At 50.6% G+C, this 6,782-nt stretch overlaps 1 protein-coding gene across 1 annotated transcript in view; it reads right to left on the reverse strand.

Moving 5' to 3' along the window:
• The window catches only part of ROR2 (receptor tyrosine kinase like orphan receptor 2), a 149,542-nt gene extending 143,681 nt beyond the window's left edge, over positions 1 to 5,861 (reverse strand). Inside the window, exon 1 of the mRNA XM_067316213.1 lies at positions 5,790 to 5,861. The gene's annotated coding sequence lies outside the window, so the exon portion shown is untranslated. The remainder of the gene's footprint in view (positions 1 to 5,789) is intronic.
• Between the last annotated feature and the right edge of the window lie 921 nt (positions 5,862 to 6,782).

The raw sequence follows: 6,782 nt of genomic DNA on the forward strand, positions 1-6,782 counted from the left end.
AATAAATGATATACGTAAAGGAGTAATACAAAGATCTTGCTGTGAAAGACAGCTCAAATGCCTGAGTGTTCTGAGTTAACCTGCTCCTAAAATTTTTCTGTGCAGGTCATCACCACCCCTGAACCTTGGTCTTCAGAAAATCCTTAATGTCCCCTGTGCAAGCCAACTCTACCTGTTCTGTTGTAAACAGCAGGGAAAGAAAGCTCCTCCATCATGCAGGAGTCCACCAGTCTCATCAGTTTGTATGTGGGTGTAGCTCCATGATTCCTCTTTCAGACTTACATAAAATTAACTTAGTTTTGTTGATGGTTCATACGATTTAGAAGAGGAAAGTGTTTCTATGTCTGACTAGTAAAAAACAAAAGTTTTAATATTCTTTACAACCATAGTTTTTGTATTTTTTTCTTAAGAAACATTGATAAAATTCTTCCTGTCTTTTTCTGTAAGTTATTTGCCCTCTCTCTATCCTACAACTGAATATGTGACTGTATTATTCCTTTGATGAGGAATTATTCCTTTATAGTTTCATTTATGATTCAAATTGGCAGCTGTGTATGTTGTGCCAAAAAGTAAGCCTTCACAATTTTTTGCAGAACCCTAATGGAATTTATCTTCATACAAGTCAAGTTACTCTAGTTATATTCACAATACTGCTGAAAAATAACATTAAAGCATGAAACTAGCAAAAGCTAGAAAAATCCGTTATAGAAGCCACTTCATCTTGAAGTAATACTTACCAGATGAACTCTTAAATGAATGGCCTAGAGCAGTGGTGACGAGGACAAGAAGCAAAAACCTGGAGTTATGGAATAAAATATTTATACTACTGATATTAAGGAAGTGTTCAAACAGAGCAAGTAGAAGACAGAATTAAAGTTCAGGGAAGGTGGCATAGATATGCCAATATGCACATAGGGATTTTTCTTTCAAGAGACAATATTGAATGTATTTTTCTTGTTTCTATTTAAATATTCGTGTCACCTGAAGGGGAAGTATTAAATCTAAAAGGTACTTATGTCCACTGCCAGGTAAAGACAAAGCCATGCTCTAGAGCTAAGGGATCACACTGACTGAAAAGCGTCTTTTACCACTCCCAGAAAAGCCATACAACTATTTGTGGTTTCAAAAAAGAACAACAATCAACATTGCTTGGAAACGAAATCCTTTCCCAAACTAGTTGAGGAGGACAAACAGATGCAGAGGAAAAAGGTTGCTTGTGCATCAAGTCTACAGAGAACATCAGAAAAATTATCTAGCAAGATGTTTGCAAATGATTATTGGTGCATGGCAAAAGCTTGAGAAAAAGCAAATGAAAAAGCTGTTACAGGACATTTCGCTTCCAATTTCTTTCACGTTTAGACAAAAACAAGAGAAAAGACAATCATTTAAGCTAAACTGTTTTTTGTCCCAAATGGTTACTGGTGATGCTGCAGGAGCTTGCAGTATAAGCAATGATAAAAAAAAAAGGATTAACAAACAATGCATCTTATTTCAGTGCACCAAAATCCTGCCTTTCCTTTTCTTTGAAGCTTTAACTACTCTGTAGTCACTGGATTAGAAGATTTGAGTACTTGCATACTTTCCAGACATGCTGAGCCTAATGACAACTTCCTTTACAAAGCAACAGCTTCACAATGAATAAACAAACTTAAATGGCAAGCCATCCTCTGCACAGAGGACATAGTGACAGATACTATAAATTAGGTGAAATACTGTAAGTAGCATTTCTTCCCTCTGAGCAACAGCCCAAGACAACACAGAACTTCTACAGGAAGATTTGTGTATAAAAAACAAAGGAAGTTTGACATAATGTTTCTACTTTGCCTGCAATGTTCAAAATAATAAAAAGAGGGTCTGAAAAATAAATCTTCTCTTAGACAACAGTATGATTAAAAACTTCAGATGCTGACTGCTTCTAGCTAGCACTTTTTACTGAATACAAAATTTGAATTAAGGCTTTGAAAATAAACCATGAAGAGAACACTACAAGTCTTATATACAGAAGATTCACACAGTTATCAAAAAGAGGCAGCATTTAATACCATTCTTTCCTTTCCAGTTTCATTCTCATAGGCTAGTGGGGCTAAGACTATCAGTTTTCTAATAATGGTCAAATATATTTCCATGCAAATGACAGTTCTGAAAGCTATTAACACCTTAGACAAAGTGCAGGGAGTTTAGAAAAAGATCAGCTTTCTTGCAAACAACTGGAAGCTTACTAAATAGGATTAATTTGCCTGGTCTGTCAGCTGGTCCTTTTCTCCCTGCATCTTGTATTTCTATACTATTTACAGCAGAAAAGAGACTATGGAGAAGATAGCAATGCCATTACAAATGTTTAACATAATCAAGACACTCAAGGGGAAAAAAAAACATTCAGTGGCAACTCTTGACCCAAGGATAAACTTCACCACTAAGCTACTTGACAATTTAATTATCGCAAGAAAAGGCTCAGTTAAAGTTTGACCTAAAAAAGGCCATGTAGTCAATGGCATTTATTAAAAGCTGTATTAAGATTTCTCATATTCAAAGCTGTATGAGCTTTTACCAGGCGACCTGAATACAATTTCCAGAGCTGAATCTCATTTATGAAAGTCAGGAAAGGGCTGTGGCTAAATACAATGCAACTTTAAAGATTCAAGCATCTTAGTACTTTTTGTTGTAATGCATTTGAGGGCATTTAGAAGAATTTTGTACTTTATTCATTTCTCCACTTACACTGTACTCTAAGAAATGATTTCTTTTCTTTATAACAGTTAGAAGTTAACAAACCACAGGGTTTGCAAAATCATAACACAGGGTTACCAGTATTTTCTCACTCCCAAAGACTTTTGACAGAAATCTTTAAAAAAAAAAAAACAAACAAACTGTTCTGCACACTTTGCAAGTCATGTGAGTATCAACTTTAGATTGACTAAAACGTCATTTCCTATTTAATGCTAAAGAGATAAAACAAGTTATGTAAATATAAATTTGTAATCTATAAATCTGGTAGATTGTGCATCACCAGTTTCTACAAACTACCATCCTAATTTTTGTTGCGTTGGAACCTCTCAGAAAATGATTGTATTTTAAAGTGGGCACTGAAAAGACTGAAATAACATTTTCAAAAATAAACACTTAAATGAAATGTAGATGAACAAATACTCTGTTTAGCATTAAGCAAATCTAATTAAGCAGAAAAATACTGCTTAACAATAAAACCCTACAAGTATTTTATTGCTGTGATTTTATTGCTGAGCTCTAATCACTCTGCTACACATCATATGAAGAGAGTGGAGCCTTAGAGTTCAGGCATATTGAAAAGTATCATGAATCCACACTTTACACAGGTGGTTGAGACGATTATCACAAACCCACTTACAGAAAAGCACAGGGAGGGGAAAAAATATTCCCCAATCCCCTTTTAATGGCAGTTTGCGATTTTATACTGCCTTCAGGAAGGTTCAAGCACTTGGAGCAAACACGGAATCTCTGCTGTAGACGGCTGGAGAGAAACGGCAAACGCCCTGGCCGAGGCAGGGCGAGCGGCAGGCGAGGCGAGGCGAGGCGTTTGCCCGCTCGCACGGCCGCAGCGCTGCGGGCTCGTTCCGCCCGGCTCCGCGCGGCGCCCCGCGGCCCGGCGCGCACCGCTGCGCCCAGGCGCGCTCCCGCCGGCGCCGCCTCTGCCCGCCCGCCCCGCCGGGCCGCACGCTGTGCCGCGGGGCACTTGGAGGGCAGGAGGGAGCTGGACGTGGCAGATGCCCAAACGCCTGTACATGCATGGGCTGCAACGGGGCCAGCGTCTGCAGTGCAGACTGCTCTGGGTGGGAAACGGTCCCGGGAAACGGGCGAAGGAGGCCCAGATCCCGATCTGGAGAAAAACTTGAGCAAGGGAAGAAAGAAAGAGAAGAAACTCCTTGGCAGCCCTGCACACGTCCTGAAAACGGATCCAGCTGCTCGGGGGAAATGGAAGAAAGTGGGGCCGGGGAAAGCAGGGCCGGGATCTCAGTTTACAGCCCGGCGGCGGCAGGAGCCGCGGGCGTCGCCCGCCGCCCCCGGGGCCCAGCCGGACGAGGAGCCCCCGCGGCCGGGACAGGGCGGCGGGCCACGCCGTGCAATTTGTTAGCGGGCCCCCCTTCAAAGGGAGCAATAAAGGCCCTAGGAAAATAAACGCCACGGGAACTGCCCCCAGATCCACGAGGTGTAATACACTCTCGGCCTGCCCTCCCGCCGGAAAAAGACCCCAACCCCTCTACGCTTTCTGCTGCACGGTAGTGCAACAAATGGCAAGACCCAGGACCCCGGAGCTGAATAACAGGAAATATAGGCATCTGTCACCTCCCGGGGAGAGGTAAATGGATTAGCGAGAGCAACAAAGGGAAGAAAAGCCCTCTCAAACGTGCAATTGATTAACAAGTCTCCTCTAATCTGCAGCATCACTGTTTTTCCTTAAAGACATCATGGGTCTCCTCCTGCACTTGGGCGCAATTAAGTGGAAGGCAGGAAAGGCGAGGGAGAACCGCCTGCCCGCCCGCCGAGCCCTCGCACTGCCCGGCCGCGGCGGCGCAGGGGAAGGGTTACAAACCTGGCGTGGAAATGGTGCCTCCTGTCACCTCCTCCCTCAGGCCCTGGGCAAAGCGCCCCGGGAAGGAGCCCGTGAGCAAGGGTTATCTGCTGCGAAGGGGGAGAGGGCAATTTTCCAGAGAATGGTTTCACGAAGATCAAAGAGCTGAATCCGGCAGTTCCCACCTCCCCAGTGCATTTCACGTCGCAGGGAAAATGCAAAAGCGAAAACTCCCCCCTTTCTGCCCTGAAAGCACCACACATCTTAAACGTGCGTGGAGGTGGCGGGGGTGGGGGGGAGTTTTTGCGGCTTCTTTTACAGGAACCGTAACTCTTACACCATCGCGGTTCTCCAGCCCCGCACGCTCCCCGAGGTCCCTATAAATCCCGGCGCTGGCAACTGTTCAGCAGCCGCTGCCACAGCGCAAGATCAGACGTTAATAAGGGCAGTTTATCCAGCCCGAGCCCCGGCGCTTCCCGAGCGCAAAGGCTGCCCTCCGCTGTCCCTGCGAGTCGGCCAGGTACCCACTGGAAACGGGACCCTCCGAAGCACGAAAGCACACGGAGAAGAGACTCGGGCTGAGCCTCCATCAAGCAAGCACCGCGGCTGCCCCCTCGCCCACTCAACTTTAATCCTTCCCCTCTCCCCCCTCGTTCCCGCTGAGATTTTGGCAACACTCAGCAGCCCAAATAATAACACATTATTATAACCACTCCGAAGGGAGGGCTGGAGGGCGGGCGGAGGGGAGGAGGGAGGCTCCACTCAGCGCTATCCACCCTGGGCAACAACAAAACCCCGAACTTTCCTTTGTTTTCTCCTCCTTCGCCCCCCCCCCCCACACACACACCCCGCCGACCGCCACCAACCAGCCTCGGTGCGCGGGACCGGCCGAGGAGAGGCACAGGGGAGCCGGCGATGCACTGGAGGAAGGAGAAGTTTTAGCGAGAAGCCACCGCTGCCCTCGCCCCTGCCAACCCCCGCCCCCCTCGTAAAATGCAACATCAGGTTTCGATTTTGCAACGGGGAACAAAAAAAAAAAAAGTCATCAGCCAGCAACTGGGGATGCCGGCGGCTCCGCCAGCCGCAAAGGGATACGCACAACCCCTCTGGAAACGGGCGCGGCTCTGCCCGCCTCCTCTCTCCCCGCACAGCCCTGCCCGAAAAGCGGCGGCAGCATCCTCCGGCCGCGGATGCCGCGTCCCCCCGCCGCCCCGCGGAGCCCGCTCGCGGGGCCGCTCCTTACCTGCGGCGCGGAGGCGGAGGAGCGAGGCGGCCGCCAGCAGGGCCAGGAGGCGGCCCGCCGCCCCCCGCCGCCCGGCCGGCCCCGCCGCCGCCGCCGCCGCCGCCGCCGCCGCCGCGGGGACCATGCTGCGCGGCCGGCGCTGCGCGGCGCTGCGCGGGAGGGAGCGAGGGAGCGAGGGAGCGAGGGAGGCAGGCGGGCAGGCGGGCAGGCGGGGAGCTCCTCTCCGCCCGCGGGCGCGCAGTCGGCGGCCGGGGGGTGCGGGCCCGGCGGCGGCGCGGCGCTCGGCGAACTTCGCCCGGGCGGCGGCTGGCGGTGGCCGCGGCCCCGCCGGGCGGGGAGGTGCGGCGTGTGCAGCCGGCCCTGGCACGGCCGGCGCTGCGCTCCCGCTAGCGGACTGTCCCGACTGGGGGCGGAGGGAGCCGCGCTCCTTTCCCCTCCCCCTCCTCCTCCTCCTCCTCCCCCCCCCCCCTTCCCCAGCATCCCAGCGTCACCGGGGACAAATCCGACACAGGGGAGGGGAGGGGAGAGGCGCGGACGGCCCCTGCGCTCCGGCACCCTCTGCCGGGGGCCGCGCCGGGGCGGCCCCCTCCTGCGGCCCCGGCCGAGCCCGCCGCCGCTGCCCCGCACGGGGCCCGGAGGGAGGGCAGAGGGGCTGGAGGGGGGAGCCGGGGCTTGCGGCCCCGCCAGAGAGCGCGCCCTGCCTCCAAAAGCTGCGGGAGCCTTCAAGCTTCCTCCAAAAAAGTCCAAACAAAACGACCGAGGGGGGAATGCTGCCTCTCCTCCTTCCTCTTTGACGCACAACTGACGCCTCTTGCACCCGCACCGCATCGAGTGACCGAAACCCATTGCTCCTGCCCCCAAAACGCCCAGGCGCCTTAGCACTGCGGCACCTACGGCCACCCGGCATCCTCTTCTGAGTGCCCGACGGCTGCTTTTTTGTTACAAGCAAACATCAAAAATAAATGTTACTTTCTATCCTTACTGGGTAGAAAC

The sequence above is a fragment of the Apteryx mantelli genome, chromosome Z (assembly GCF_036417845.1).
Source record: "Apteryx mantelli isolate bAptMan1 chromosome Z, bAptMan1.hap1, whole genome shotgun sequence".
Classification (NCBI taxonomy): Eukaryota; Metazoa; Chordata; class Aves; order Apterygiformes; family Apterygidae; genus Apteryx; species Apteryx mantelli.